Genomic DNA, 8,605 nt, shown 5'->3' on the forward strand with positions numbered 1-8,605 from the left:
CAAACAACACAGCAGCTCAACGATAGATTTCCAAACACCTGGAACACTCTTAACTCCAAAGGCCTTGTCGCTTTGCTAGCGATCGGCTTCAACTCTTGTAAGAAAAACTTCAATAAAACTCTATGGAAAAACATACATACATCCATGTTTGGGTTACATAATTGTGTTATCCATACAAGCCGTGTATGTGCTTGAGTTTAACAAACTGCCTGTACCAAGATCACTTTAGATCGTACTACTCTGCTAACACATACATACATACATACATACATACATACATACATACATAAATACATACATACAAACATACATACACAAACATATATATCTGAGACCCCCTTCCGTCATGACTGACCATAAGATTGCACCGAGAAAGTTACCCTCCCAGGCACAAGTCTGGGCAATGTTGTTTTATGAAAGACTAGTGGTCACCCATGCATACCAGCCTCTCCTCTCCACGTCACCAGTGTTATTCAAGGGAAAGGCAAAGGCCGATAGAGCTTGGCACCTGTGACGTCGCAACTCATTTCTACAGCTGAGTGAACTGGAGCAACGTGAAATAAAGTGTCTTGTTCAAGATCACAACACGCAGCCCGGTCCGGGATTCGAACTCACAACCTCACGATCGTAAGCTCGACGCTCCAACCACTGAGCCATGCGCCTTCACTCACACACATATATAACTACGTATGTACGTAGGTATTTATGTATGTCTGCATATGTGATTACTGAACCTCAAAATAAACATTTAATCAAGCCATGTACATATAACTATGAGCGTTGAAATTCTCTTGAAGCATTAAGATATATTTAAAATAAATACTGCGAAGAGCTTCTTAAAATGTGAAGAGAACATTGATGATTTCAGGCGAGCCGCCCGTCATTAGAAGAGAAATAGTTAACGGATTGTTGGCAACAAAACAGTCGCACTAGTAGCTGCTCCAACAGAGGCTGTAGTAGCACAGACAACAGCAGGTTAGAGCAGTAGCGACTCCGATGATGAGTGGTTCACTCGAAATATATAGAAAATTTATAATTTAGATGACACCTGAAAAAAGAAATGCATCCAGATAACTTTTAAAGAGTATCAAGGAAAAGAAAAGCATACTGGAATCGAATTGCTCGACTAAAATTCTTCAAGGCAGCGCTCCAGCATAGCCGTAGTCAAATGACTGAAACAAGCAAAAGATGAAGCGGAAAAAGAAAGATTACACATATAATGTGAAAACACCCTGCAGACTGTGATAGTCAATAAAATTTTTTCTACTATAAACACAGGGCCTGAAATTTGGGGAAAGAGATTGTCAATTCATTGACCCTGGTATTTATTTTATCGACTTCAAAAGGATGAACAGCAAAGTCCGCCGTGGCGGAATTTGATCTCAGAACGTAAAGACAGACGATGAAGCAATTTTGTTCATAGTGCTAATGATTCTGCCAGTTCACCACGGGGGTCAATAAGATAGAAATAAAATCCTAAAATGTATTCTTTCTGTGCGGCTCCGTACCAAATGATCCACGGCCTGGTTGGTGATTAGGGGACCCCCACGCCTTTTTTTTTTAAAGGGGTATATTACATAATTGTGGTCATTATAGATCCCTGATGTGGGAATTTGAAGAAAGGAGTGCTGGGACTTGATACTGCCACCTTTCTTTCTTTCTTTCTTTCTTTCTTTCTTTCTTTCTTTCTTTCTTTCTTTCTTTCTTTCTTTCCCTCCTTCTTTGCTTTCCTTTGTTTGTTTGTTTCTTTCTCTTTTCTTTCTTTCCTTCCTTGCTTTTCTTTCTTCTTTTTCGTTTCTTGCTTTCTCTCTCTCTCTCCCTCTCTCCTATCCTCCTTCCCCCTCTCTCATAAACCAACGTTTGAAACTCAATGTTTGAGACTCTTCCTCCTCCTCCTCCTCCTCTCCTCCTCCTCCTCCTCTCCTCCTCTCCTCCTCCTCCTCCTCCTCCCCTCCTCTTCCTCTCCTCCTCTCCTCCTCCTCCTCTCCTCGCCTCCCCTCCCGCTCCTCCTCCTCCACCTCCTCATCACCATCATCATACTAATCGGCGTTCAGGCAAGTATCAGCGCAACGATCTCATGCATTCACTTTGTTGTCGTTCAGCTTTCATAGCCCCTAGGGGGTCTCCTATGGCCACTTACCCAATTTCCATGATGTACAACTGACTAAAAGCACACCATTCTACTTGAACAGGACGCTGCCAGTTCATTGCAGAGTCCAAGGCCCGCCATATTGAGGGGGACGTGCCAATGGATTACACCGACTCGGGTTCCTGACTCATACGTTCTTTTATTCAACTTGATATCAGTCTGTTCTCTGTCGTAGAATGGTTAATTATTGATGATTGGAGATGGACTCATTGAAATTCTGAATGTGATGATGGAGCAGAAATTCTGCCAATACAGGAAATAATAGCAATAATAGACTCTCTTTTCTGTTTTATGAGTCTTCCATATCTGTTAGGAAGGAGTCTCTTACTCTCTCTCTCTCTCTCTCTCTCTCTCTCTCTCTATCTATCTCTCTCTCTCTCTTTCTCTCTCTCTCTTTCTCTCTTCTCGTGTGTTGTCGTCTGCAAAAATTTGATAATGTTAGATACCGGGAAGAAGAACTGGAAATATAGAAAAAGCGAGAATAAGGGGAGAAAGAGAGAGAGAATAATATATATATATATATATATATATATATATATATATATATATATATATAGATAGAGAGAGGAGAGAGAGAGAGAGAGAGAGAGAGAGAGAGAGAGAGAGAGAGAGAGAGAGAGAGAGAGAGAGAGAGAGAGAGCACATCAAGAAGTATAATACAGAACATTCGCATTATCCGTAAAGCCTTAGACGTAGTTCTGCATATATGTACGTATGTATGCGAATATATGTACATACACACACACACACACACACACACACACACACACACACACACACAAATACACACACACATACCGACGCACACATTTCATGTGTATTAGGTATGCTGGAATGCAGGTATAAATATATATATGTATCTCTCTCTCTCTCTCTCCCTCTCTCTAAATATATGTTGGTGTGTATGTAGGCATGTATGTATATACGTGTATATGTATATATATGCATACATACAGGATGTAATTAACGAGGCACACAACCATCTCATACATGCCTGTACACACATACGCATACACAAATACATTCATATATATATATATATATATATATATATATATATATATATATATATATATATATATATATATATACATATATAATACAGTTTTTCTACATACATACACCCATACATGTATACAAGCATATATACATACATACAAATATTCATATATGCGCATAAGCATACACATAGATACATACGCTCAAACATACACACACACACACACACACACACACACACACACACACACATAAACATACCTACATGCATACGAAAGCACTTATATACACAGATACATGCATAAACACATACGTACAAACATTACATATTCACATACATGCACATACATACACATATGTATATATATATATATATATATATATATATATATATATATATACGTATGCATATGCGACTATACATACATACATACATACAAACACACATACATACATATATATATATATATATATATATATATATATATACGTAATGCATATGCAGTTATACATGCACACGCACACACACACATATATGTATGCATATGTGAGTATACAGGCATGTATACACATATATACATATATATATATACATGCATATGCTTACATATACATATAAACATACATCCACATATGTAGAAACATGCATATACACACACACACACACACATACACGTACGTACAGAGACTCATAATACCTACGTAATCACATCTATATACACCCACCGTACCTGTACCACCGTACCATTTATAGTAAACGATTGCTATATCCCATATAATTTATCAACAGTCTTCAATGTTTCCATTAATAACTTCAAAGTGTGTGATATCTGCAGATAATCTACACTGTCTTCGGTTTATATGATGACGTTATGAGTATATCGTCACAGCAGCGTGATAATAATGGAGCGCAATGTTTCCTCGTATTCTAATTCGATAACATAATAGTGTTTAACCGTTTGAAGCAATATTAAGAAGGAATTTATTAAGAACGTGTAAGAGATGAGATGGGATTGGAGGGGTCACTGATTCCTCTGGAAATATCCCTCTTAATATGAATGTGCGTCAATGCATATGTGTGCGTGTATGTGTGCATGTCTGTGTGTGTGTGGTGGTTCTGTGAGTGTGTAAGTATGTATGTATAATCGTGCGGTGAGTATGCATATATATGTATATACATACATGCATACATACATACATACGTATATAGATATGTGTGTGTATGTGTGTGTAGTGGTTCTGTGAGTGTGTAAGTATGTACGTATGATCGTGCGGTGAGTATGTGTATATATGTATATATGTATATACATACATGCATACATACGTACATATATAGATATGTGTGTATGTGTGTTTGTATGTGTATGCGTATATGCATTCTAAGAAAGGCCTTATACACATACTTATATTTATGTGCATACATACATGCATGCGTACGTACATACACACCTCTCTATCTTCCTACATATATACATGCATACATAGACATACACACACATATATTTCTATTATCTCTATGTATGTATGTGTATATATACGTAATACATAAATGCATAATTATATGCAGGTGTGTATGTGTGTGTGTATATGTGTGTGTGTGTGTGTGGATACACGATATATACTTACATACAGAAATGAGTAGGAATGTATGTATGTATGTATATATATATCTTTATGTGTTTGTGTATATGTACCATGTATATGCATCCACATGTATATATAAAATAATGTATGACGGATGAGAATCCATTGGACGATAAATATTTTATCAAGAAAACAATAACATTAACGCTACCGCCTCCGCCACTACCACCACCACGACCGCCACCACCATCTTCATCCTTATGAACCATTATCAAAACCTTCACCACAACCACCGATACAATCATTACCACTATCATCGTCATCGTGGTGGTGGTGGTGGTGGTGGTGGTGGTGGTGGTGGTGGTGGTGGTCGACGTCCTCTTCGTCATCATCATCATCATCATCACCATCATTATCATCATCATCATCATCATCATAATCGTCGTCGTTGCCGTCGTCGTCATCGTCGTCCTCGTCGTCGTCGTCATCATCATCATCATCATCATCAATAATCTTAAGAATAATAATAACAACACTTGCCATCATTAAACTCAACACGCTAAATGCCGTTATCTCTACGACGACGACGACGACCGCCACCACCACCACCACCACCACCACCACCACTACTACCACCACAACTACCACCATCACCACCACCACCACCACCACCACCACCACCACTACACTACCAGCACCAGCAGCGCCACCATCACCACCAGCATCAACACTAGTACCACCACTAGCAGCGGCACCATTTAAATATAATTGCCCTCATCATCATCATCACCATCATTATCATCATCATCATCATCATCATCATCATCATCATCATCATCATCATCATCATCACCATCATCATCATCATCATCATCATCATCATCGTCATCGTCATCATCATCATCATCATCATCACCATCATCATCATCACCATCATCATCATCATCATCATCATCATCATCTTCATGATCGTCGTCGTTGTTGTCGTCGTAGTCGTCGTCATCGTTGTCGACGTCGACGTCGTCGTCGTCATCATCACCATCATCATCATCATCATCGTCATCGTCATCATCATCATCACCATCATCATCATCATCATCATCATCATCACCATCATCATCATCATCATCATCATCATCATCATCATCATCATCATCATCATCATCATCATCATCATCTTCATCATCATCCTCATGACTACAGAAAGAGACAACAAGGAGGAATCTCTGTGGAATGTCTTTGATAATAAGTTTTTGGCGAATCAGTGTTGCTGAACCGGAGTTAAACAATAGCAACGTCGGTCGTCATCATCATCATCATCATCAACCACTACCGCCACCACCGGTGCCACCATCCAACACCACTGTTATCCAAGCATCATCATCATCATCATCATCATCATCATCATCATCGTCGTCGTCATCATTAACATTACTGTCATCGCATCACCAAAATCACCGCCATCAACGTCGTCACAAACATCACGATCAGACCACCACCACCACCACCACCACCAATACCACCACAAAATATCATATACACGGTGCCATACGTACTGCCTTTATCAATGAAAGAAATCTCACTTGAAATATCCGCCATTGCTATGAGTAAGTTATCGTTGGGTAGATCGAAGAAACATCCATGGTCCTGGCAAAGCACAGATTATTCTGCTATTGAGTGCTTCTGTATTTCGGTGTGGTAGGCTGGCAGATGTCTTGTACACAAAATAATTTTCAAGCTTTCGTTCTTTCAGCGAAATTTCCATATTAAAGGGTATTTCGTTAGAAAGAAAGTTTGCAAAGGATATTTTACATAATTCATACGTGCATATATACTATCTTGTTGTTGTTGTTAACCAGGCTGTTTATTGTGTTGCATTTTCTATTAGAGAGTATAATTTTTAATTTTCAGCCATTTTGTCGTAATATAGTTTTACATTTAACCCTTCTGTTTGGTATCTGATTTTGTTGTGGCATCAGATAGTAAAAGGAGACGAAAAATACACACACAAAAAGCCATCTATCCCATTGTATTACCCCAGCAAGAGGAAGCCATTTCTAAAATATTTAATAATGTTGTCCGTGTGAAATAAAAGTTTAAAAAATTTTTTTATTTATTTCCTTCAGTTACACTTGTCTGACTTAAGTCTTTCACCACTAACAATAATAATAATGATAATAATAATAATAATGATAATAATAATAATAATAATAATAATAATAATAATAATAAAAATAATAATAATAGCAAAATGTGGAATGACAGCGAAACGGGCTGATTACTACCTAGCTCAGATACCAGGAAACCCCAAAATGGCCGAAGTTCAAAAGATAGTGCTCATGGGAACTGCCCATATCCTACGTAAAATACTGTCTATGTGATCTCAAATTTTAAAACAAACACATAATTTTCTTATGGTTTCTTAAACATTCACTAGAACAAAACTATACAAATCCAGATATATGGTACCCTAGGCATAACACCTACATGAACTTCTAACTTGTTGTCTCTTGAGGTCTCTGGGTGAGACTTGGATCCAACTTGTACAAATGCAAAACAAAAGTCAAACATAAAATAATAATAATAATAATAATAATAATAATTATAATAATAATAATAATAATAATAATAATAATAAGAAGAAGAAGAATAAGAATAATTAACAACGACAACAACAATAAAATAACAACAACAATGACAATAAGAACTTTCCATGCAAATAATCTTTCCTGCATAACTTTATTCGATTTTGTAAACGAACAATCAGGTGTGTTTATTTTAATGACTTATCAATGTATACAGTGAGTTTCTTTACCCCATGTGTCGGGGAGACACTCGGCTAAAAAATACAAAACAAAATTAAAGGGAGAAGAAAAATTCATAGTGATTATTATTATTATTATTATGACCGCAAGGTCCCAAAAAGTGAGGACATTATCAAAGGACGAAATACAAAGTGCAAAATATATGACGTTTACATTGATTAAATTCACAACAATAAAAATATATAACAAATGACATAGAAGTAGAATCCTCCACCTCTAAAAAAAAAAATAATAAAAGTTCTTCTCCTTCATCCTCTTCGTTTTTTTTTTTTTTTGGTATTTTATTGAGTGGTGGTGGTGGGGGGTCGTTCTGCGAATTGTTCCTCTTCAGCCATTTTAATTTGTTTTATGTTGTCTCTTGTCAGACGTTTGTCCTTTATTTTTTTTTTCTTCACAGTTTTCTTCACGGGTTTGTACTCTTTCCTCTGCAACCATTGTTTCTTCCTTATCACACGACAATGGAGTGGGTGCCACTGGTTACCATTCTTAGGAGACTGGGTATTTGCGGACTTGGTTGCAGGATTGACAATGTTGTAGTTTCTCGTGCCTTTCTAGGAGTCTTGTCTGATGCTGCTTCCGAAACTGGGATGTATTGCCCTTGTTGCTGCTTCGGCTGGACTCCACAGTTTTTCGTTTTCATTTATTTGCCTAGTTTTTCTAGCCCTTTAGGGCAAGAGGCCCCGAAGTGGTTTCTACATCGACAAATGTGGCGACGAAGTTTTTTACTGAGTATCTTCGATCTCGAACCTTTTACTCGTGGTACCCACGACTGAGAACAGTCGCAGGATTGTTTTGCGGCCCTTGGAAGATTTTAGAACTTGTAAATTCATTTTGAAGACCCCTGACTACATGTTACCTCTTGTTAGCCCTGTCACATCAGTGTTAATGAGTCTAGGTCATTGGATGAAGATCTTTTGTGCAGCAAGTGTCCCGTTCTGCTATAGATTGGATCTGGTCATTATTCAACCGCTGTGGCAAGGATTAGCAGAAGGCGGTCTCAGAGTGACAACAGACTTGTGATGGAATATTACTACTGGAGTGAGCCCGG

At 37.8% G+C, this 8,605-nt stretch overlaps 1 protein-coding gene across 2 annotated transcripts in view; it reads right to left on the bottom strand.

Moving 5' to 3' along the window:
* LOC149131419 (uncharacterized) overlaps window positions 1-8,605 on the bottom strand; it is a 92,687-nt gene that overhangs the window by 48,719 nt on the left and 35,363 nt on the right. The window contains exon 2 of one of the 2 annotated variants that reach the window (XR_016238016.1): window positions 7,438-8,590. The exons of the other annotated variant lie outside the window; for it this stretch is intronic. The gene's annotated coding sequence lies outside the window, so the exon portion shown is untranslated. Of the gene's footprint in view, window positions 1-7,437; window positions 8,591-8,605 lie in introns of those variants that run through there. 2 annotated transcript variants of the gene reach the window in all.

Source organism: Octopus bimaculoides, chromosome 22 (genome assembly GCF_046866305.1).
Source record: "Octopus bimaculoides isolate indiv1 chromosome 22, ASM4686630v1, whole genome shotgun sequence".
NCBI lineage: Eukaryota > Metazoa > Mollusca > Cephalopoda > Octopoda > Octopodidae > Octopus > Octopus bimaculoides.